A 25,433-nucleotide genomic window follows, 5' to 3' on the forward strand; every position below is an offset into this window, starting at 1 on the left:
CACATAAAATGCAAATAAAGTAAATAAAGCAAAAAAACACGTACATATTTGGTATCACCGCGTCCGTATTAATCTGTACAATAAATCTAAATCAATACTGAACCCGCTCGGTGAACTACGTAAAAAAAAAAACTCGAAAAACTTCCCATAATATACAATTTTCCATCAAACACCATCACAAAAAATGTTCTAAAAAGTGATCAAAAAAAGTTACGTTCCCTAATATGATACGACTGAAAAGAACAACTGTTTTCGCAAACCAGATCTGACAACAGAAAAATACAGAAGTTATGGCCCTGAAAAGTTGTCAATAGTAAAAACAATGCGATTTTCTCCAATATTGGTTTTGCTCAGAAAAAATTGAGCAAAAATAAGAAAAACTATACAAGTGAGGTAACACCGCAATCGTAGTGAGCCAGAGAATAAAGATAAAATATTATTTTTACATTACGGTGAGCGGGAGAAAAAAATGCTAACAATCCAAAATAAAAATTGATGATTTTGTTTGTGTCCCCCTTGAAATAGTTAATAAAATCTCATGAATAAGCTTTAGACTCCCAAAATAAATTATCTATACATTGTATCTCATCCCGTACATAATAAGCCCTCATATGTTCACATTACCAAAAAAAAGAAAAATTTATAGGTCGTACAATGTGACAATACAAATCTGCTGTGAATGGCGCCTCTATTCATTCTATACTCGGCCGTGCGCCCGTACAGCAGGACACCTCCACATATGGGGTATCAGTACACTCGGGAGGAATTGGGCATCAAGCGTTGCAGTGCGTTTCATCATTTAATTTATTCTGAAAATGTCAGTTTTGGCCTAAATGAATGTATTTTCCAAAAAAAATTCTATAGTTTCTAAATCGCAGGTCCATATTTTTTAACCCATGTGAAACACTTAAAGGGTTAATAGACTTTATAGAAGTTGTTTTACATATGTTGAGGGGTGAACTTTCTATAGTGGGGTAATTTATGGGGTTTTACTATTATTTAGGCCTCTCAAAGTCACTTGAAAGCTGAGTTGTCCCTCAAAATGTGAGTTTTGGCAATTTTCATGAAAATAAGAAAAATCGCACCTAAAGTTCTGCGCCTCATAACATCCTAGAAGAATGACCGGAAGCATAAAATATCATCCCAACATAAAGCAGATATTCTGTAAATGTTAATTATCAAACTTTTTGGGAAGTTTTACATCTTGTCTGGAAACCAGAACATTTCAAACTTGGAAAATGAAGAATTTTTACAAACTTTTGCCAAATTTTCACTTTTTTTCAGAACGAAACGCAAAACTTATCACTTAAATTTTATAACTAACATGAAGTACAGTGTGTCACGAGAAAACATTCTCAAAATCACCCGGATATGTTAAAGTGTTCCGAAGTTATAACCAATTATCGTGAGACATGTCAGATTTGAAAAATCGAGTCTGGTCATTGAGCTGAAAACTAGTGTCGGTGATAAGGGGTTAATTTATTGTGTTTCTTTTACTAAAATCAGTTTGGAAAGTAAATTGTTAGAAGTCTCTTTTGTTATATGTATTGTTTGACGCGTTTTGGACCCCTCTTGGTCCTTAGTCATAGCCTAATATTTAAGGATATGGTGATTTTTAAGGATATGGTGAACTAACCGGAAGTGTCACCCCATGATATCACATGATTACAAAACCAGACAGAACATAACAAAACAGTTTAAATACAGATTAGTTCAATAAATGTATAATAAGTTTAAAGAAGAACAAAAAACCTGGTTGAAATATAAAGGTAGTTTTAAATGTGGAGGTATCCAATTCAACTTATGTCAAAATATACACAAAACGTCGTTCTTGAAATCACTTATAACATCCAAGGAATATCTCATACAATCCTACTTAAATTGCAACAGCGATCATGTGGTGTATTTAGCCACATGTACACAGTGTAACTTGCAATAAGTTGGCTGCACAACAAGAAAGATTAAAAAAAAAATTTCTGAACATATATCAGCAGCCAAAAAAACAGAACAGTCAAACAAATATGACACAAATTAATATGTCAGGACTAGAGATGGGAGAATGTTAAAATTCGGTTCTACCCAATTTGCTGATTTTTTTTTATAAATTCGATTCGACCAGAATCCAGTGATGACGAATCACGTTAAAAAACAGGTATGTCCTGGCTGCAGAGAGCCTGTAGGGTGTTGTAGAACATTCTTCCATACTTAAATATGCATAGGGAGCGTGGTTTGGTCTTCAAACAATGCTGTGTTTTAGTATGACACGCACATGACAGCCGTCGCTCTTAGAATAGCTTCACTCTTCAATTCCATGTGCTCTTACATAGGCCAACTTCACCAAATAAGTAAAGCGGGATCGAAGCCTGACAAGGTAACATCTGTGCCAGCTCAAAAGGACTGAGCTGAGGGCCAAGATCCCACTATAACATTAAAGAGTGCAGTCTTTTTACACTGACATCAGATGATTCCAAACAAACAGGAGTGGATCCAAAACAGAGATGACCAATAAATGGGATATTTGCATGTCCTCTGTGTTTTGTATCCATTCCTGCTTTTGGCTATCAATCCTGAGGCTTTTCATTCCTTCTGACAGATGAAATGAAGGGGAAAACCAAACATAGTGGCAACGTCATAGAGTGGTGGAGGGTGAAAACAGCATTATGGAAATCACAGGATGTTCCAGGGAGACAGTGGTCAGTTGGCAGCAGCATGAGTAGGCCACAGAGTAGCACAATGATACAGTGAGGAGGTGGCGGCAACCTGGTAAGCCAAAGAGTGGCACAATGATGCAGTGTAGAGGTGGCGTCATCAGCAAAAGCCCATAAAGTGGCACAAAGGTACAATCTGGTGGTGGCGTCAGCAGCAGGAGCCCACAGAGTGCCACAATGATACAGTGTAGAGGTGGCGGCAACCTGGTAAGCCACAGAGTGGCACAATGATAAAGTGTGGAGTTGGCGTCAGCAGCAGGAGCCCACAGAGTGGCACAATGATACAGTGTGGAGGTGGTGGACAATTCCAGTCTCTGGTAAAGATGGTAGGTAGTAGAAGGAGCAGCTGGCAGATGTGTGCAGCATCAGAATAGTGGCTGAGGCAGGTAGTTAGAATCCAGACTAATTTCTCAACATTTTGGGGAGGCGTCATGGCTGATTTAATCTAATGCCTAAGGCATCGGCGAGTTGAAATCCGGGCCGATCCAATCCTGATTCATCTTGACAAAGATCAGTCTCTCCACATTATGGGTGGACAAGCGAGTTCTCCTTGGGGCAACGATGGCCCCTGCTGGAAGTTGCTCATTAAGGAATCCAGACTTAAACTTCTGCTGATGGAACTGTTACTGCTCCTACCCCCCCCCCCCATCTTCCCACAGCAGCTGTGGCAGTAGTATGTGAGCGATCACTGTCAGGAATCCCTTGTTCAGACCTGACAGAGGATGGACAATGGTGCACAAAGGCATCGGCCAACTGTCCTTTCAGTATTTCTCTATAGTACCCCAGTTGCTCTTCCCTCTCGGGTGCTGGAAAAAAGTCACCCATTTTTGACCGGTAGCGAGGGTGGATAGCCATAAGTCACCCCTATGCCAGATCTTGACTATTCGGCGGTCACTAGTTAGGCAAAGCAGCATGCTGTGGGCCATCTGCGCAAGTGACTCTGAGGAACTCCGGCCTCCGTCTCCACTGTATACTGCCACAGTGCTTCTGGGTCATCTACCTCGTCTTCTACCTCCTCCGGATGCTCCTGCTCCTCCTCTCTTGTCACCTTAGTGGAAAAACCACTAATTTCACCAGACTCTGCTTGTGCTCCAATGTCCTCCTCCTCCAGTTCAGCTGCCATCAGACTCATGTGGCCATGAGTCGTAGTCTCCACTTCTCCAGTGCCATGACCAGACATATTTTGCAACATCCAAATATGTCAAATCCACGTAGTTTATACAGTGATTTTAACTCCAATTTGAGGGTGTCTGTTGTGGGGTATCTGGATAACGCAAATTCCCATACTTTTGTGTTGCTAAAGTTGAGAGCAAGAAATACGTGTCAAATTCATGAAGTTTCAACAGTGGTTTTCGCTCCAATTACAGGGTGTCTGTATTGGGGTTTCTGGATAACGCAAATTCCCATTCTTTTGTGTTGCTAAAGTTGAGAACAATAAATACGTGTCAAATCCACAAAGTTTATACAGGGATTTTCGCTCCAATTACAGTGTGTCTGTTGTGGGGTATCTGGATAACTCAAATTCCCATACTTTTGTGTTGCTAAAGTTGAGAGCAAGAAATATGTGTCAAATCCACGTAGTTGATTAACCACTATGTCAGACAGAAAGGTGGCAGGTGGTACAGGCAGAGATCACAGCACAGTAAGGGGACGTCGTGGCAGGGGTGACTCTGTGAGGCCAGAACTGCCATTGTCTTCTAGCGGCAGTGTGTTGATCAACAACCCAAAGGTTGTTGATGATTGGTTGACTAGGCCACCCAATTCTTCAAATATAAGATCTGACAACCCCAGCCAAGAGTCTGTGGGTTCGTCAGATACAGCAAGTAGTTGGCATGGCGCAAGAGCAGGTCCGCGGCCCTCACCTGTCCTCAACCTGCCTCTGTCCTGTTCTTTTCCCTCAGCCAGAGAGCTACTAGGTGGTCTGGGATCAGCGCCACTATACAGCGAGGACGAAATGTTTGAGGACAGTCAGCAGCTGCTTGGCAGTGAACAGGTGGGGCAGACATCCGCTGCTTCATGCAGTAGGCAGGCTGTGTATGCTCACACTGGTGAGAAGAATAGCAGTGACAGGGAAACGCAAATTGAGGATGATATAGCCGATCGAATTTGGGAGCTGGATGTAGCAAGGGATTCATCATTGTCAGGCGAAGATACTGTCAGCTTGTGCGTCAGGCAGCGAAGCAGGCAGCAAGTCGCTACTGTGTGTTAGCAGGGTTGCAGCAGTGTGAGGACAGGTTCCAAGCGGCCGCGGGGTACAAACCCCACTTCGGAGCTCCAAGTAAGCAGTGGTAAGGGGCTCAGCGATGCAGTGGTGTTAGTAGTCACTCAGGGCAGAGTGTTGGCAGTAAAATCACCACCTCAGCGGTTTGGCATTTGTTTGTTACGACACCAGAAGAGCCGAGCGTATGTACATGAAGAATCTGCGGGTAGAAAGTTAAGCATGGCCAGGGAGCTAACGTTGGCACCATAGCCCTGCGTCAACACATGCAGCGTCACCATCCAATGGCCTGGGAGAAGTGTGGAACAGATGTGGAGGTCCATCCTCTTGCGGCAACAACAGCAGCAGCACCTAGTGGAACACATGCCATTTCACCTCTGTCGAAGGGAGCTATTTGTCTTTGACATTATCTCCTGGTCCAGATGCTCCTGCTCCTCGCTACGCATGGCGCCAGCAGTCGTTAAGAGAGGCGATTACAAAGAGACAACTGTATGCGTCCAGCCATCCTAAGGTGCAGAAGCTGACCATACTCTTGTCCAAGTTGTTGGTACTGGAGGCCCTCCCTTTCCAAGTTGTGGACTCTGCACCCTTCAGAGACCGAGGTGGAGAGTTCCAAACTGCAATTTTTTTTCCAAAAAGGCAGTGCTAGCACTTCACAAATATGTAGAACAGAAGGTAGGCCAGTCCTTGAGCTTAAGTCCTATCAGTTTCTTCCAAGGTGCACGGCAACGCGGACGTGTGTAGCTGTAACTATGGTCAGGGCCAGCACTTTACGGCCCACGGGGTGAATGTGCTTCCTGCCCAGCCACACCAAAAACTTGAACAAGAGACGGCGCTTTCTCCTCCACCTTGCCAAACTGCTGCTTCTGCGCCAGTGTACGCCTGCTCCTCCTCCTTCTCCACTACCACCTCAGTCTCCACAAGTCTAAGTGCTGCTTCATCATACCACATGTGCAGGGCACAGCAGTGTCACACATTTCTACACCTGGTTTCCCTGGGTGATTGAAGTAGCACAGGGGAGGAATTGCTCCGCGTCATGCAACAAGAAATCAATGTGTAGCTTTCTCTGTGACAATTTCAAATCGGAACCATGGTGACAGACAATGGGAGGAACATGATGTCCGCGCTGCACCGAGGAGGGATGGCCCATGCGCCCTGCATGGCACACGTGTTAAATCTGGTTGTCAACAGGTTCCTCAAGTCTTCCCCCCATCTGCAAGACATTCTAACAATGGCCAGAAAACTGTGCACGAACTTCAGCCATTCTTACAAAGCCAAGCACACCCTCCTCGATTTGCAGCGTCAGAACGGCCTCCCCCAACATAGTCTGATATGCAATGTTTCCAGCCGTTGGAATTCCAGCCTCCATATGTTAAAAGGCCTGTATGAACAGAGAAAAGCCATTTATGATTTTTTTGATGATGCAAGCAGACCGGAGTATTCCCCTGTGTAACTTTGATGTCAGCCACTGGCAGCTCATGTGTGGCACCTGCTGTTTGCTCATTATTTGTTAGTCGCCAGGACTGCGGGATGAATAACATCATTCCACTACTTTATGTCCTGGAACTCATGCTGCAAAATCTGTCTGGTCAGGGCACTGAAGAAGTGGAGACTACATCTCTTTGGAAAAAGTAACGGACCTGCGGTGCTTCCAAAACCACGCTGGGACTTACCACAATAAAACAAATCCTTTATTTAATACTGCTGGTGCATGTTACATGGATAACAAATTGCGTCTGATCTTGGATTGTCTAAGTCAAGGATTCTGACAATGTGCACCACAACAAGGACTAACTGAAGGAGGACAAATCTCAGGTGATTGGGTGAGCGAACCTATTTGTTTTTTATATCAGCGTTTTTTCACTTGATCTCAGACGCAATTTGTTATCCATGTGACATGCACCAGCAGTATTAAATAGAGGATTTGTTTTATCGTGGCGCGTACCAGCGTAGTTTTGGAAGTACTGCAGGTCCGTTACTTTTTCCTATACTTTGGATTGTCTAAGTCAAGAATTCTGACAGCCTGCACCACCACAAGGACTAACTGAAGGAGGACAAATCTTGGGTTACTGGGTGAGCGAACCCATTTGTTTTTTTATATCAACTACATCTCATGGCCACATAAGTCTGGTGGGGGCTAAACTGGAGGAGGTGGTCATTGGAGCACAAGCAGAGTCTGGTGAAATTAGTGTTTTTTTTAACTCCGGTGGCAAGAGAGGAGGAGCAGGAGCATCCAGAGGAGGTATAAGACGAGGCAGATGACCCAGAAGCACTGTGGCAGTATACAGTGGAGATTGAGGCCGGGAGTCTCTCAGAGTCATTTGCACAGATGGCCCGCAGCATGCTGCTTTGCCTAACTAGTGACAGCCGAATATTCAACATAAGGCATAGGGTTGACTTTTGGCTCTCCACCCTCTTGGACCCTCGCTAGCGGTCAAAAATGGGTGACAATTTTCTAGCTGCCGAGAGGGAAGAACAACCTGCATACTAAAGAGAAATACTGAAAGGACAGTTGGCTGCTGCCTTTGTTCGCCATTATCCATCCTCTGTCAGGTCTGACTGGGGGATTCCTGGCAGTGATCGGTCACGTACTACTGCCACGGCTGCTGTGGGGAGATGGAATCGGGTAGGAGCAGTAGCAGCTCCTTCAGCAGCAGCTTAAGTCTGGAGTCCTTAATGAGCAACTTCCTTCACCCACCTAGTGAAGGGAATAGCCATCACCAGCAGCAGCAGCAGCAGGACATGGAGCAGACCCTGCACCAGCAGGTGGTGGCCTACTTGGACAGCACTTTACCACCCCAGGTATAGGATCCCCTGGACTACTGGGCAGCCAAACTTCATGCGTGGCTGCAACTTGCAGAGTCCTGCCCGGCCAGTAGAGTGCCATCACAGTGGGTGTTCAGTACAGCGGGGGCCATCATTACCCCAAAGAGAACCCACTTGTCCACCCATAATGTGGAGAGACTGACCTTTTTCAAGATGAATCAGGCTTGGATCGGCCTGGATTTAAACTTAATTCAGCCATGACGGCTCCCGCAAATGTTGAGAAATGAGTATGGATTCTAATTGCCTGCCTCAGCCACTATTCTGATTCCGCCACCCGCCTGGTGCCACATATCTGCTGCCAGTTGCTCCTTCTGCCTCCTACCATCTTTACCAGGGACTGGAATTTTCCGCCACCTCCACACTGTATCATTATGCCACTCAGTGGCTTACCAGGTTGCTGCCACCTCCACACTGTATCATTTTGCCACTCTGCTAACATGTGCCTACTGATGCTGCTGCCAACTGACCACTGTATCCTTGGAACACCCTGTGATTTCCATAATGCTGTTTTCACCTTCCACCGCTCTATGACGTTGACACTATATTTAATTTTCCCCTTCATTTCATCTGTCAGAAGGAATGAAAAGCCTCAGGATTGATAGCCAAAAGCAGGAGTGGATACAGAACACAGAAGACACGCAAATATCCCATTTACTGGTCATCTCTGTTTTGGATCCACTCCTGTTTGTTTTTGGCTTTAGCAATACTGATGATGGATTATTGACCAATTGAAAGTGGACACTGATGGATGAAATGAAGGGCAAAATGATCAGTGACGTAAATGCACAACACTGCTGACACCCTCTGCACTCTTTTGGAGGGATTCTACATGTATCCGCGTTTAACAGAACAGGTTCTGACGTTATTTATGGAATAATCTGATGTCAGAGTAACATCTTTGATGTTATAGTGGGATATTGGCCCTCAGCTGAGTCCTTTTGAGCTGGCACAGATGTTACCTTGTGAGGCTGCGTTCCTGCTTCGCTCCCATTGTGCTTATTCCCATATGGTATATGTCTTTCACATGACCTTTTTAGAACTTTTGTAGAAACATCCCATTATTTTCAGTGCTTTTATTTTTGAGAACATTGTCCCAATTTATGCCCTCAAGGCCTTCACTTAGCTGTTGAGAATTTGCCCTTCAAAAGTTCAGAATTCCTGCTAACCCTCTTCCCAAAGTCATATTGACGAATAATTCAAAGTGCATTAGTTGGTCACTGTTACTTTGGTGACCTTCAACCTGTTATTTTGATACCCTCTCTGGTCACGTTAAGGTCCAGGGGTGCCCTCCCTCTTGTTGAGCCTTGTACTGGTTGTTACCCTAATTAGGTTGTAGCATCTCAGGCAGGAGCTACAATCTGAACATAAGGTCACAAAAACTACTAAAGCAACAGTAATGATCAATATGTAAATCGGCTCAACTTCTTTTCCAAAATATTCACATTTTTTTTACTTCAGTAGTTCTCTCATCCTTTATGAGTGGTGAAATAAGGTTCCTATTGTAAGCCACTCACATCCCCACATTTCATACAACAACCTCCCTTTGAACAAGTACCCAGATGGATTCAAAGCAGGCATATAGCTCAGATCACTAAGGTTTTCTTAAAAATGTAAGGTTTATTCATATGTACACATAAAGATTATAAAACATACACATATCAAATAAAAACAGCTTCAAGATGCCAAGCAGCTTTGCCTGACCCTGGGTTTCACCCAGGCTTCCTCTTGGACATACAGATTTCATATAGATTTCATAGTTCCTTTAAAAAAAAAATAATAATATATCACAATTACTTATGCGCAGGGCCAAACCATTTTATTAACCATACAGATCATTTGCTGATTGACAGCTGAGCAGTCAGTCAAGCAGCATTTAGCCCCCTGACTACCATACTGATGCCCAAAGAGATTGGCTAGGTGGGACATGTGTAAAACAAGCAGGGTCATTTGTTCCAGTGGTATTACAGAGAGAAGACAGAGAGGGGAAGGCTGCAGTGTAGGAACAATGAGGGAAAGAGTAGAGAAAACTGAATTTCAGAATTGCCCTTTTCAGGGTAGGTAGATGAATACGGAGGGAGAAATAGCTGTGAGGGACAGAGTGAAATACTTTCCAGTTTCAGAGCAGTGTGAAAGTAAGAGAAAACTGTATTTCTGCTTCATCACCAGAAATGGCAGCACTCTTTCTGTAGCATGTTGCAGTACCTTGTTTGCTGCAAGAATGTTTTTTCTAGCAGTGTTATTTTCCAGCATCCTTAAGCAACCACAGATACCTACATACTGGGGGCATTTTTTGAGATCCATCATGTACAACAAAATATAACTACCCTGCTCCATATTTACTACATTGAGTTTTCCTTCAGCATAGCAACTAAACACAATCCTGTCACTGTAGAATGTGCACTTTTGTTCTTTTAATGCATTCCTTTTTCTGGCCTGTAATTTTATTCATCATTGACCAATAATATTCATTTTGAAGTTTATCATATTTATTGTTTAAGGTTACTACACATCTAAGCAATCTAGCTGTATCCACAATACAGAGAGGGAGAAACATTATACTGATTCCTCGTTGGAATGGCGGGCACTCCACTATGAAGGCCCATGAAGGGTTAATATGATGCTGATGAGGACAAACATACATTTCTTAGCTGCAGCATCCAAGGGTTTAAAGATACGGCAAAGCTCCTCTTCTTGCATCTTATTTTCCCAGGCCTGTAATAAATCCTAAGCTAGAGCAATGTGTTCAGAGCAAGAGCTTAGTAAATCAATGGTATAGCTTGCATTTTTATTAGTAAAACAGATTTAGGCCTAGAATAGTGGTCATCCTCTATTGAGAACTTTTCAATTCTATACTGAATATAATCCATCAAAGAAAAGAGGCGGAGCCTTAAAGTTGTATTCTCACAAAGACAAGATTCTTCACTCAGACTCAGGATAAGAAAATAACACATTCTCTAATTCACTGTTATTAAAAAAAAATTCAGCATTTCACAGATATAATTCCAGCTTGTCTCTATCAGTCCTTGTGTATACTAGAAATAAAACAAAAACAAAGCGAGAACATACATGAGGACGGCGCCTCGTGTATTATTGTAAAATAAAAATGGAAAAAGTTGTATCAAGGAGATCCGTATAGGAGGTAATATGCTCACCTTGAAAATGCTCGCCTAGAAATATGCTCACCTTGAAAAGCTCAATATGAGCTTGATGGCCAGAAGCTCACAATCTACAATAGAATAATTCCTCGCTGCGGGGGAGAAAGTTTTGGAGAAGAAACCGCAGGATAGAGTTCGGCCCCTAGGCACCTTCTGAGTAAGGACCGTTCCAGCTCCTACGGAGCATCAACCTCCACAAAGAATGGCTTCTCGGTATCAGGTCTGGTAAGGAAAGATGCAGAAGAAAAAGCAGACTTTAGTCTCATAAAGGCTTTCTCAGCCGCTGGGGGCCAGACACGAGAATGGACACCTTTCTCCGTTAGCGCCACCATAAGAGCTACCAGAGTGAAAAAGTGAGGAATGAATTGTCTATAATAATTTGCAAAGCCCAGGAATCTTTGAATAGCCCGCAGTCCCACTGGGCGTGGCCACTGAAGAACCACAGATAACTTGTCAGGATCCATCTGCAAGCCTTTATCGGAAATAATGTAGCCGAGGAATGGAAGGCTTTTTTGATGAAACAGGCACTTCTCCAGTTTTGGGTAGAGATGGTTGGCCCTGAGGCGGCTGAGCACTTGCCATACATGGGAATGGTGGGACTCGAGGTCAGCAGAATACACGAGGATGTCATCCAGGTAAACCACAACACAGCTGTACAATAAGTCCCTGAAGATATTGTTGACAAACTCTTGGAAAACGGCTGGCGCATTACAGAGTCCGAAAGGCATAACTAAATATTCAAAATGCCAATCACGGGTGTTAACGGCAGTCTTCCACTCGTCGCCCTTCCTGATGCGGATAAGATTGTAGGCCCCAGGAAGATCCAACTTGGTAAATACTCTCGCGCCCTCTAGACGATCAAACAGCACCGTGATCAGCGGCAGAGGATAGCAATTCTTAACGGTGACTTTGTTAAGACCGCGATAGTCAATACAGGGGCGGAGAGAGCCATCTTTCTTGGTGACAAAAAAGAAGCCTGCGCCTGCCGGAGAGGAGGATTTGCAAATGAAGCCTCTTTGCAGATTTTCCTTGACATACTCAGACATGGCAGCTGTTTCAGGTACCGAGAGCGGGTACACCCGACCCCGAGGAGAAGAAGATCCATGCAGCAGTTCGATGGGGCAATCGTAGGGACGATGTGGAAGAAGGGTCTCAGCTTGTTTCTTGGAGAACACATCTGCGAAGTCCTGGTACGGAGCGAGAGGCCCCCCCAAAGGCTTAGGAGACAAGGTAGAAGTCCCGACAGGGAGCGGATGTAGAACCTTCATACAGTGTGATGAACAATCCGGACCCCAATGGAGAATCTCCCCAGAAGACCAGTCCAGCACAGGGGCATGATGTTGCAACCAGGGGAGGCCCAGCAGGAGAGTGGAAGTGCACTGGGGCAGCACAAAAATGGAAAGTCTTTCTCTATGTAATGCACCAACTTGCAGGAGCAGGGGCTCCGTGCCAAACCGGATGGGCACGGAGAGAATCTGGCCACCGACCGAGGCAATGGACAATGGCTTCTCGAGACGAACCACCGGGAAGTGATGCTGGGAGACCAGGGCAGCATCCACAAAGTTCGCTGTAGAGCCTGAATCCAGGAAGGCGGAAACATGGATCTGGGTGCCAGTGCCAACGCTGAGGAGCACGGGGAGAGTCAAGCGTGGAGAAGCTTTATTCACACCTAGGTGCTGCCGTTTCCCGGACATTGGGGACGGACAGGACAGGTCCCGACGAAGTGCTCTGGGCTGGCACAAAACATGCACAGGTTCTCCTGACGTCGCCTGGAATGCTCTAGTAGAGAAAGCCGGAATCGGTCCACCTGCATAGGTTCCTCAGCAGAAGATTAAGCTGGGGGCTGGAGCGGCTTTTGGAAGACAGGTGCCAGGCAAGGAAGACATCTAACACGGCCTTGGGGGTACTCTGAGCGTAGTTCCTCAGCGCGCTCCTTAAACCGCACGGCAATTCGAGTGGCCAGGGTGATAAGACCACTCAGAGTTGACGGCAGGTCCCGCGCTGCCAGCGCGTCCTTGACCTGCGCAGAGAGTCCTTTCTTGATGAGGGTCGCATCGTTCCAGACAAATTCGGAAGCCAGGGTGTGGAACTGAACTGCGTACTCTCCCACAGATGAGTTGCCCTGGCGCAAGTTCAATAATGCAGATTCCGCAGAGGAAGCTCGTGCCGGTTCCTCAGAGACTGACCGGAACTCTGCCAGAAATGCCAAGAGGGTAGCGATAACCGGGTCATCCCTGTCCCAAAGAGAAGTAGCCCAGGCCAGGGCCTTCCCGGAAAGATGGCTGAGGACAAATGCCACCTTGGACCGCTCTGTGGCAAATTGCGATGGCATGAGTTCTATGTGCAGGGACACTGGGTTATGAAGCCCCTGCACATCTTGGGATCCCCATCATACTTGCCAGGCAAAGAGAGACATAGCCTGGGTTCAGCAGCAGGAAGATAAGCCTCAGGAGGCTGTTGCTGATGCTGGGTAGCTAGCAGCTGTTGCAGCATGGCGGTAGCTTGCTCTAGTTGATTCCGCTGTGCGGCAATCTGCCGGGACTGGTGGATCACTATGGTAGCGAGGTCTGGCTGACTGGGTGGCGGAACCTCGGCGGGATCCATGGCTGGATTTTACTGTCAGGATCAGTGGATCCTCTGGACCATCACGGGAGATGGAACTAGCCGACACCTGGGACCGGAGCACAAGTGGCACCTGATTTTCACCAGAGCCCGCCGCAAAGCAGGTTGGACTTGCTGCGGCAGGATACCACCAGGTCGTTCCACAGGTGCAACCAGCCCACGGTGGCAGCCGAGGTCGAGGTACCTTAGCGGATGACAATATCGTAGTCAGGTCCAGGCACAGGGTCAGGGCAGGCGGCAGAGATGCAACGTCAAGTCCAAGTCCGGGGTCAGCAACGGGAGGTCCAGGCAGGTGGGAACGGAAACACAGGCACACGGAACACAGCAACACGGAGGAACTCGGGTAACACGGCAACACAGGACTCAGGAGCGGGAACACACAGGAATACACGGGAATACAGGAACACACAGGAACGCAGGAATACACAGGAACGCAGGAATACTCGCTTGGAAGCTTTCTCTTAGGGTATGAGGCACAAAGATCCGGCAAGGCTTGCACGAAGAGGCAGGCTTATGTAGAATTGGGCAATATTGCCAGCGCCAATTGATGGCGCGCTGGCCCTTTAAATCTGGAGAAGGTGCCGCGAGCGCTCCCTAGCAGTCGGGGACGCGCGCGCACAGCAGAGGGGAGTGAGCCAGGAGCCGGGACTGGTGAGATGCGCTGGCGGCGCGCTGGTGGGGGCAGAGCAGCACGGGTGAGCCCGCGACCCGCGATGTGGGTTGCTGGACCACCCGTGACAATAGGTTAGTAATCCAATGGGACTAGCAGCTGCCCATCAGCTGACTGGTGTAATCCTCAGTAGAGGTGGAGACCCGGTGTATAGAACACAAAGAAGGTTTACAAAACCTATAAATAGCTGGCATGGCGCTGCTAGTAAGTTTATCCACGGATAGGGTAAGAAAGAATTTTTTCTTCCAAAGAGTATACACGTTTTGGGCACATGCCCTTCTTCAAGTACAAGTAAAAAAGAAATCTATATGTTGCAACAATAAAATACACAGAAGAAAACACACACATATAAGTAATAAATAGGACATAAAACATAATATTAAATATCAGAAGTTAAAAAAAACGATTTTCAGATCGTACCAAAGTTTCTCATAAATTCATAAATAAAATTCATAGATAAATGAATCATCACAATATATTAAATTAAACTCACTAATTCATAATGAAAGTACAGCAAAAACATATACATAAAATTCATCGGATCATTAAATCACTCTAGTCACTTCGTAGAACAAAGTGGTAAATTTTAACACATCTCCGTAGTGAAAAGAAATAGGATGTAGTAAAATAATATAGTCACTTACAGATCCAGTTCCTTAGAAGCGTTCTGTGTAAGAGTGGCAAAGAAACACATGGGACCAGCGGACCCGTCGTGTACTAGTGTAATTGCATCAGAAGTCTCAGGTCAATCGGCCGGGACTTTCCTGTTACAAGTGAGTTTCAGGTTTCCATAGAGACCTGAAGAGGAGCAATATAAGGATGTAAGCAATAGTTAAACATGAAGATTTACCACACAGTTTAAAGCATACAACGGAATAATGATATATAAAATTAGTATGTGTCACGCGCGTCGCTGCGATCCACATCCCGTGATCCTCTCCGTTGCGATGCACTCCCCGGCCTTCACCTACCTCCCCACACTCCTGCTTCCGTCCCGGCTGGTGCGCACGTTCCCGCTCCCTAGGTCATGAGCCGCTGGCTCTCTAAGATTTAATGGGCCAGTGCACCGCCGGTTGGCACTGGCCACTTCAAGATTTCCTGTTTAAACTGGCTGCTCCTATCAACCCCCGCCGGATCTGTGTGCTAACATGTCTCAGAGAAAGCTCTCCCTGCGATTAACCAGTGTTCCTAGTGTTCCTGCTCTGGCCTCCCGTTGTGACACTGGACATGACCTTGACTCTGCACCTCTGCTGCCTGCCTTGAACATCTGCCTGCTTCTGACCACGAGATTGACCACGTAAAAATAAATCAAAAATAGCGCTTTAAATCAGAAGGAGCAGACACTGATTACCTGTTATTATGTGTACAGGTCATACACATCACGTAGAGAAGAGAGAGGCAGTGCTTGGCTCTTTATGGAGGGAGCAGTGTAGGTGTACACCCCCAAACAGCGTGTGACCCTTCCAGAGCACTGTTTGCTTCACTTATCAGCCCTTACTGCCGGGAAAAGGAAGACGATGGGGACAGGACACAGCCTCTGTGCACAGTCACTCCCACAATACACAACTGTCACCGCAGAACAAATCACCATTTTTTCTTCTCTTCTTCCCTCATTCTTAATGAATGCCCCCCTTTTTGCCTCCATTTAGCACATTCAAAATGGCCCCTGTCATAATTCCTCTGCTTTTTTGTTCCAATTATTAATTAATGCCCCCCTTCTATTGTGCCCATCCACAGTGCCTTCTCTTTTGCCCCATTCTCAATTAATGCCCCCTCTCTTTGCCCAATTTATAATGCCTACATTCACAATGTCCTCTTTCTTTTGCCCCAATTCATTAGCCCCAAATATATTGCCCCATTAATAATGCCCCCATTCATAATGATCTCTTTATATTGCCCCATTCACAAGGCCCCCTCTACATTGCCCCCATTCATAAGGCCCCCTCTACATTGCCCCCATTCATAAGGCCCCCTCTACATTGCCCCCATTCATAATGGCCCCTCTATATTGCCCCCTTTCGCCATGGTGACATCATTGTGGTGCGGGCGCTCAGAGTACATACACACAGAGAGGAGCTGTGCATAGGCTGAACAGGGAGTGTACTACTCCCTGTTTTGCCATTGTCTAAGCATATAGGGGCCCGTTGCTCCCTGGCAGCAGCAGTGGTGCAGCGCACAGCACAGTAATGCTGTCCTCGTGAGCTGCATGAAGGGCCCGTAGCTGACTCCAAAGTACCTGTCACGGGCCCACCACCTCCTATGGGCCTGATTGCACCCCCTCCGACCGCAATTGGTATGCCCCTGTTGAAATTGATAGGAATTAATATGTAATATTTCAATCGATATATACATAAAAATAGTCTATTCATTATTTATCCAGGATCTTCCAGTGATTCATTTAGACCATTGGGCATTAGAGTCTTTAGTTTAAATATCCAGAACATTTCACGTTGTGTTAATTTATTGAATCTCTGATGGCAAGTCTATTTGATTTGTTCAATAAGGGAAACAGTAAACTCATCCATATAACAGTCATGTTCAATAGCAGCAAGTTTGTATACGCTATATCTCGGGAACCCTTTTTGGATGTTAATTCTGTGACCATTTAGACTACTTTTAAGGAGTTGTGTGGTCCTCCCTATAAATTGCAAACCGCAAGTACTCTCTAACAAATATATGACAAAGCAAGAGCTGTAATTTAAAAATAGGAAAGATTTCTTTAGTGATGTTCGAACTAAATTCTTTTTTTTCTATGGCTGATAGAATGGCCTCATTTAAAGGATCCCTTTAAAGCTGGAAAGAAAGATGTTTTGGATTTTGATAGTTGACTATCAACTTTTTTAAGGCGACTGGTTTTATTTTGCCTGCAGGTGAACCTTGGAGTCTAAGTGAGAGATTGACCTAAATGAGGACCATGGAGTGGAATATTTCAATGTCTATTTAATATACTTTTAATGATGGAAGAATGTTTTGAAAAAGTGGAAATGAAATTAGAGGAGAAATTATTCTTGTTCATGGATTTTAGATCATTGTGGTAGGTTGTTTATTTTGGAGCTTCCTTTTAGGACAATCTTTCTGATTGGCTTCCGTGACACTTTTTTTAGAATCCCGGATTAATGGAGTAGGATAACCTTTATCCTTAAAGTAACCGTCATTCTGAGCAAAAAAAAAACAAAAATACATAATTCTGCTCCAGATGTCCCTGGGAATCATACCTCAAAGTATTTTGTCCTCATTTAGTACCTCTTTTGTCCCATAGCAACCATAGTTTCCAGCTCTCAAAAAAACTACAATCAGCAATAAGGAGGGGTGGGACTTCCTCCTTTCACCTCATCACAAACGCCTGCTGTTGACCAATGAGACCAGAGCTATCTTACATCTACCTTTCTATCTCATATCTATCTATCTAAACAAGGGAGAGTCCTGAGCAGCACAGCTGAAGCAGTGAGTACAGTAGACTTTTCGGTGTGAGTTTACACCTTTCTCAAGCATAACATGTGTGTCAGGTATCCAATTATTTAAAGACCAAACCATTCACTGATTGGTCAGTGATAAAGTGAACAAATACATGATAGAACGTGAAAAAATACATTGCAATACTTCGTAATATCATACCTCCCAACCGTCCCGTTTTTGACGTGACAGTCCCGTTTTTTGGGCTCTGTACCCGCGTCATGGGCGGCTGGGGGAATGTCACGGCTTCCCCCCCTCACCCCTGCTTTGTCCCGCCTACTCCTGGCCCCATAGATAAGAACTGCAGAGCAGCGGAAGCATCGGAGCCAGGAGGAGGTGGGACCAGCCCCTGCTACCTCCTCACATGATGAAGTCATGTGAGGCAGTAGCTCCGCCCCCGGCTGGCCCCGCCCCCTCCGCGAGTCCAGTCGAAGACAAGGAGAAGACTGAATGACTGGAACCAGGAGAGGTAAGAACCTGAGGGGACAGAGGGCCACAGGAAGAGGGGGCCAGGAGGAGGATAGAGGACAGGGAGAGCTGGAGGATACAGGACAGGGAGAGCTGGAGGACACAGGTGAAGGCTGCTGGGGCACTGGTGAAGGCTGCTGGGGGACAGGAGGAGGCTACTGGGGGACAGGAGGAGGCTACTGGGGGACAGTGAAGGCTAGTGGGGGACAGGAGGAGGCTGCTGGGGGACAGGAGGAGGCTACTGGGGGACAGGAGGAGGCTACTGGGGGACAGTGAAGGCTGCTGGGGGACAGAGGAGGCTACTGGGGGACAGGAGGAGGCTACTGGGGGATAGGAGGAGGCTACTGGGGGATAGGAAGAGGCTTCTGGGGGACAGGAGAAGGCTAGTGGGTTACAGTGAAGGCTGTTGGGGGACAGGAGGAGGCTACTGGGGGACAGTGAAGGCTGCTGGGGGACAGGAGGAGGCTACTGGGGGACAGTGAAGGCTGCTGGTGGACAGGAGGAGGCTGCTGGTGGACAGGAGGACGCTACTGGGGGACAGTGAAGGCTGCTGGGGGACAGGAGGAGGCTACTGGGGGACAGGAGGAGGCTACTGGGGGACAGTGAAGGCTGCTGGGGGACAGAGGAGGCTACTGGGGGACAGGAGGAGGCTACTGAGGGATAGGAGGAGGCTACTGGGGGATAGGAGGAGGCTACTGGGGGACAGGAGAAGGCTAGTGGGTTACAGTGAAGGCTGTTGGGGGACAGGAGGAGGCTACTGGGGGACAGTGAAGGCTGCTGGGGGACAGGAGGAGGCTACTGGGGGACAGTGAAGGCTGCTGGTGGACAGGAGGAGGCTGCTGGTGGACAGGAGGAGGCTGCTGGTGGACAGGAGGAGGCTACTAGGGGACAGGAGGAGGCTACTGGGGGACAGGAAAGGGCTACTGGGGGACAGGAGGAGGCTGCTGGGGGACAGGAGGAGGCTAGTGGGGGACAGTGAAGGCTGCTGGGGGACAGTGAAGGCCGCTGGTGGACAGGAGGAGGCTACTAGGGGACAGGGGAAGGCTACTGGGGGGCAGGAGGAGGCTACTGGGGGACAGTGAAGGCTTCTGGGGGACAGGAGGAGGCTACTGGGGGACAGTGGAGGCTGCTGGGGGACAGGAGGAGGCTACTGGGGGACAGGAAGAGGCTGCTGGGGGACAGGAGGAGGCTGCTGGGGGGATAGGTGAAGGCTAATGGGGGGACAGGTGAAGGCTGCTGGGGGACACCGGAGGAGGCTGCTGGAGGACAGGAGCTGCAGGAGGAGGATGGAGGCCACAGGAGGAGGATGGAGGCCACAGGAGGAGGATGGAGGACAGGAGGAGGAGGATACAGGAGGATACAGGAGGAGGATGGAGGACAGGAGGAGGAGGAGGATACAGGAGGACACAGGAGGAGGATGGAGGACAGGTGGATACAGAAGGAGGATGGAGGATACTGGAGAAGGATGGAGGACAGGAGGCCACAGGAGGAGGATGGATAACAGGAGGCCACAGGAGAAGGCAGGAGGACAGGAGGCAACAGAATGAGGAGGATAGAGAACTGGGACCACACCAGTGGGGGTTGGAGTACAGATAGGATTATGTATAAATTTGGGAGATTAAATAAAAGTGGAAAACCAAATGAAGAGGGAGGATAAAATTAAAGAGGGGTTTTATATGTTGCAGAGTTGCATTAGGTATAATTATACGGGTCCACAGGGGAACGGGGGGGGGGGTCAAAGTAAGGGGCACTGTACTATGTGGGGACCATCAAGGTCAATATTATACTATGCTTGTGGGTGTGGCAATGGGCGTGGTTTAGAAAAAGGGGGAGGGGCTTTTGTCCCTCTTTATCTCGCCCAAAAGTTGGGAGGTATGGTAATATCATTCTTGTGAAGATCATAAATTGTCTAGGTACATTGTGCAATGAAATTTGCAGTGGCAACAATATAAAGTGACATAAAGCTTTCTTTGTAAAACCGGATCCACCCATCGGCTTCAGGACCCAATCCACGTCTCCTAACATTCATTCATGAATTTAGTTTGTTTACCCGAGGCCATCTAGAGGCGTACGCTGTCATTACATGATGAGCTGGAAACAGCTGGTTCTCATTTCGCAGAACCGGAAGTGACCTCATGGAGCAAGGCGGCCTTGACAGCGCAGGCATATTAGATGTATCTCATGAGTGGTCGCCATCTTATGGTCGGGCTGCCCTGTTCTCACGGTACAAGTGATCGGAGCTAAGAGGTAAGTATAATAATAATGTTGTGTTATATAGGTGGGCAACTGTGTGGAACCCGTGCAGAACAGGAATCACAATATGCCGCATTGTAAAATCTGATGTAGGACCTTTAGGGACCCTCATAAAGAGGGGCCTAACAGGTACCACCCGTGCCGACAGTTTCCCCTGCAGATCCTGCATAAATTGCACATCAATGTACAAGTTTTTTGAAATGACGGTTACACTTTAAACCTTTTTGACAGAAGATTTGAATGTTTCCAGATGTTTAAATTTTCGGATCCAACCATAATTCTTCTGATTTTTATGGTCGGGCAGGGCAGATTCTTTTCATGAATAGCTTCTCCTGTCTGCAGGATGCAGTGTGCTCTCTGCCCCTCCCCTTCCATTACAAGACGAGCGCAGACACTTCCTGCCAGCAAGCAGCTTGCACAGACTTGCTCTACAAGCTACAGATGAGATCTTTTTAGCAGGGGAATGAGGCATGTAAAATAGCTTACAGTGTGTGTTGTAGCTGAGTTAGCAGAGTGTAATTGTGTTAAATCCATCTCATGGATATCATCATCTCTGATCTCTCTTTTTCTATGTGTCAGATACTAGTAGAATGTTTAAAAGATATCCATGGATAGCTTAAACAATGAGCTTGTACAGGCATTGCGTGGCATAAGACACTTAGTGAATGAAGAGCCGGACAATGCATACAATCTCCATGGTGATAGTAAACAGCACGCCCCCTCTCCCTCTTTTGTTGTAAGGACACACCTGCAGTAACGCCCATTAGCAGGGAAGGGAGCGTGATAGGCGGACTTCATGTGATGTCATGGGGAAGTACAGCCCCCTCTCACGGAGTCCAGCCATAAGGTGACTCCTCCCTCTTGATGACGAGATCGCGATCCCGGCCAATCAGGAGCGTGACCCGTAACGAGGGTGGATGATATTAGCTTTAAATACGGTGAGCACACTAAATATGGCGCCCACGCCACACAGTCTAGTCACCACACTGGACCGCTAGTGAATATAGGAGCCACTGCCCGTCTATATTCTTGCATACTGTTTCTTAACCAGCACATGAGCCACGCTCGTGCTTATTCCCTCTCTGATCCCTATCAGTACAGCATTAACAGCTACAGCAGCAGATGGGGGCCAATGATTTAATCTATCCCCTGATGATTGTATCCTATGGTACATGAAACGCGTAGGGAGCATACAACACTCATTAAGTAGGGATTAACAGCTGCTATTAGGGACAGCTTTGGGACTGTCCTTGTCAGGACAGGAGCAACGGGGACACCAGGTGATCATACAAGTGTAGGGATTACTAGGCCCTATGTTCCTGGAATGTCTCCCTGGATCAAGAACCATCACGCATAAGATTGGTGAGATCTAATTTAATTACTCTCTTGCTGGTCCCTGTTGAAATGTCAGTAATCAATATTCTGCTTATGTTTACATTTGAACCAATGAAACATATTTAATGATTTAAGTTTTTTGTGGCTCTCTCTACCCAGTTCTGGTGACTGGTGAGCTGATATTGCACTTTACCTTTTGGGAATATTTTACTCGATAAAGAATAAAAGTTAATTTTTAATGTACACATCCTGCGAATAAGTATCTTCTGTATTGTGGATGAATTAATGGTTTGGTGACTGCATCCTGACTGGGACATCACCAGTACAGATCTCACCTGTCTTTTTTAATGTTTAAAAGATAAATGAAAGTGTAGATAAACCTGTACCCTGATAATCTTACCACATTGTCACAGGGATCATAATGTGGCACGTTTACTTACCCGTCGCGATCCCCGCCGTGAGTTGTTCGATGAGGATTTGGGTCTTCACGATTCACTAAGATCGTGCGTCCAATTTCCTGCATGTGTCGCTTCCCCCGCTAAGGTCCGCCGGAGTTCACCTTCTTCCCGATGCATGTAAGTGCTGATCTTGCGACACAATTTAGTTTTTAAATTCCGAGGTTTTTCTGAATCAGTCGGCTTGTGCGACGTCCATGCCCCCCAATTTGTGTTGCATGCAAGCTGTCGCCGATGCGACACAATCCGATCGTGTGCGCCAAAAGCCAGGGCAATTCAGGGCAAAGCGGTAAAAAAAAGTCTGGAAACCCGACAAAAATGTGCTGTTCGGACCCTTAGTAAATGTGCCCCAATGTGTCTGCTTAGAGAGTCCCGGCCCTCACCCTGGGATTTTGCACTGAGCAGTTTAGAGAGTGATAGAAGCTAAAACAGCAGTAAAGCTGAGTAAATTGTAAAGTAAGGGGAGTTAAACATCACTAGGGGGTTATAATTTGAGAACTTTCTTTCATGAGAAAACCCTTTTAACACATGAAAAATGCACAGGGGCGTAACTTGAGGGGGTGCAGAGGGTGCGATCGCAACCGGGCCCAGGAGGTTGAGGGGTCCCATTAGGTGTCACTTTCCAATATGAGAGACTAGTACTATAAAACATACATTATAGTCAGGAGGTCTGGCACAGACTTTGCACAGGGGCCCATCAGCTTCAAGTTATGCCACTGATAATGCATATGGCATCTCTGATCTCCAGAAGGGGAGCATGGTCATCTGTAACCGGCACTGAGCCCTAATTGTTATATGGGAACTCCACCACTTGTAGATTCTTTCATTTTTCTATCATGTGGTAAACCAGTGGTAGATTCAAGGAAATTATTTTATCTTTATAGTGCAGATATAGCAGGGTGGTAACCTCTTAATTATCACTGGTGGCACCTCCTCTCCCTTTTCTTAAAAGATGCAAAGGGAAAAATATGGCCCTTCCCCTCACTGCCATAAAAGACTCAATGGGTATCCAGATGCATTTTGGTCCACTCATCACTAAACAGGGGAATTGCACTGCAAAATGTGGGTTGGTAAAAGTACTTACAATAATAATTGATATGAAATAAAAGAAATAAGAGAAATTAAAAATAAAATAAAGAAATCATTTTATAAAAGCATCAGAGGTCCAGGGAAGAATAGGAGTTGGCGGTGCAAGTGGAAGAGGAGGAGGAGGTGGTAGCCATCACATTAACCACTCAGGCACTGGTATAGCTAAGTCCCTTGGAATCAATTCCCGGTTCATCTTAATTAATGTGAAAATGTCCATATCAGCTATGTATCCTCTTGTCGCTGATGAAATCCCTGGTAGTGCTGAACACATGTTCTAATAGGATACTTGCCACAGGGTAGGCCAGCACCTCTAAGGTATAGAGGACATTCTCAGCCATGTGTCCAGTTTTCCAAACCAGAGATTGAATGGGAAGGACACCAATTACCAGGATACTCATCCACCATGTGAGTTCCATTCACCTTTGAATCAACATTAACAGGTGACTCACAGTCTGCCTCCTGGTACTACTGGCCATATCCAATGATGGCACTGATGGATATTGAGGAGAATTGAACATTTTGTTCACACTGTGGCCATGCTGACCCTCCCTTCCAAGATGGTACTATTGCTCCTGCTGCTTTGGTGTTTTCTTCCTCCTCCTTGTCCTCATGCTGCAACTGAGTCCTCAAAGGATCGGGATAATAGCACTGATGATGGCGTCATCAGTGCTCATTATATTGATAGCGTATTATAAGCACTGCAGTATGATCCTATGTCCTTCATTGAGGCCCATTCAAATAACCTTTCCAGCATATGTAAAGTGGAATTCCACCTGGTTGCCACATTACATACTAGGTGGTGGGTAGAATTGCCAAAGTTCCTCTGCACACAGCTGGCATACACACTTTATGCAGCAGCTCTGGCATGTCTATGTATTTAGCCAGGAAATAATGCACCACCACATTATGCACATGCCAATGGCACGGGATATGCTTCAATCTGGCTTGGGATGTTCCTATGACAGTGGTATGGGAACAAAACTTATATGAATTAGTTTATGTTTCTGGAAATAGTTTCGGTTTAAAAAAAAAAGTTTCAAAAAAGTTTTAATTTTTATTTTTTTTTAAATATTTTTTTAATGTGTTTTTTCGAAAAGTTTCAGTTAATCCAGGGAGTTACTTTAAGTTCTCACAGCTGAGAAGAGGAGATTTGCCTAATTGCATTGATTACATTAATAGTCAACAAGGCATTTACAAAATGCATGCATTAATGCAATGTTAACACATATCACTGTGTTAACACAATATAAATCAGATGTTGACATCCATGTTAATATAGTGCTAACAAATTGTGTTAACATATGAGTTAACATTGCATTAATGTATAAATTTTGTAAATGCCTTGTTGACAATTAATGTAATCAATGTAATTAGGCATCTCTCCTCTTCTCAGCTGTGATATGTTTGACAACGCATGCCTTAACACCAAGTGTAGCCTCATATGTTGTCACCTCCCTGGAGTGTGACAAGAATGCTTAAAAATACAGGCCATGGCCTCAAATCCAAAATTTACAGTAGTGTCCACTCCTGCATATAACCCCTCACCTGGCTTGTGTCCATGTGCATTTGAGACATTTGCAACAAAAAGTCTCAAAAGCCCAAGACAGGCCAGCCACAAGCGTTGAAGACCGCCACTGACATCACCCAGCTGTCTGCTAACCTTGCGCATTCGTGTGACGTACCTCCCGAGGCACCTCCGAGGTCCTCCTCCTTCTCTTGTGCGCAGACAAAGTCACGTGTGTGTCTCTTGAGGAGCCGCAATTCTCTCCACGTGTAGCCTCACATGCTGTCACCTCCCTGCAGTGTGACTACAGTGCTTAAAAATGCAGGCCATAATTCCGAAATTATTGAATGAATTTCAATAAAATGTGAATGTAAAAATTTATGAACTAAAAAAAAAAAAAAAACAGCCCAAACTTTCAATACCCAACACATTTATGTGCAAAAAATATTTAAAGGAAACCTACCATTTAGAATGGAAGGTGTAAGCTGTAAAAACCGAGCACCAGCTCAGGATGAGCTGGTGCCGGTACTTACTTTCATTAGTGTTATAAACCGCGGTATCGCGGTTTTAACACTTTTTAAACTTTAGAGCAGAAGAGGCTTCGGCGCTGCGTGCGCACGATCGTGCACGCGCCTACATAGGAAACAGTGGAGATGTTGCGCGCGCACGGTCGCGCG

General features: G+C 46.0%; 1 protein-coding gene and 1 long non-coding RNA gene across 6 annotated transcripts in view; one reads left to right on the forward strand and one right to left on the reverse strand.

Annotated features, from left to right (window-relative positions):
* LOC140105137 (complement factor H-related protein 5-like) overlaps nucleotides 1–25,433 on the forward strand; it is a 307,689-nt gene that overhangs the window by 114,134 nt on the left and 168,122 nt on the right. The gene's annotated exons all lie outside the window — the stretch shown is intronic.
* LOC140105148 (uncharacterized) overlaps nucleotides 9,394–25,433 on the reverse strand; it is a 94,832-nt gene continuing 78,792 nt past the window's right edge. For both annotated transcript variants that reach the window (XR_011850505.1, XR_011850504.1), the window contains 2 exons: nucleotides 14,844–14,997; nucleotides 9,394–9,512 (listed from right to left, as the gene is read on the reverse strand). This is a non-coding gene — a long non-coding RNA (uncharacterized lncRNA). The remainder of the gene's footprint in view (nucleotides 9,513–14,843; nucleotides 14,998–25,433) is intronic.

Source organism: Engystomops pustulosus, chromosome 10, assembly GCF_040894005.1.
Source record: "Engystomops pustulosus chromosome 10, aEngPut4.maternal, whole genome shotgun sequence".
NCBI lineage: Eukaryota > Metazoa > Chordata > Amphibia > Anura > Leptodactylidae > Engystomops > Engystomops pustulosus.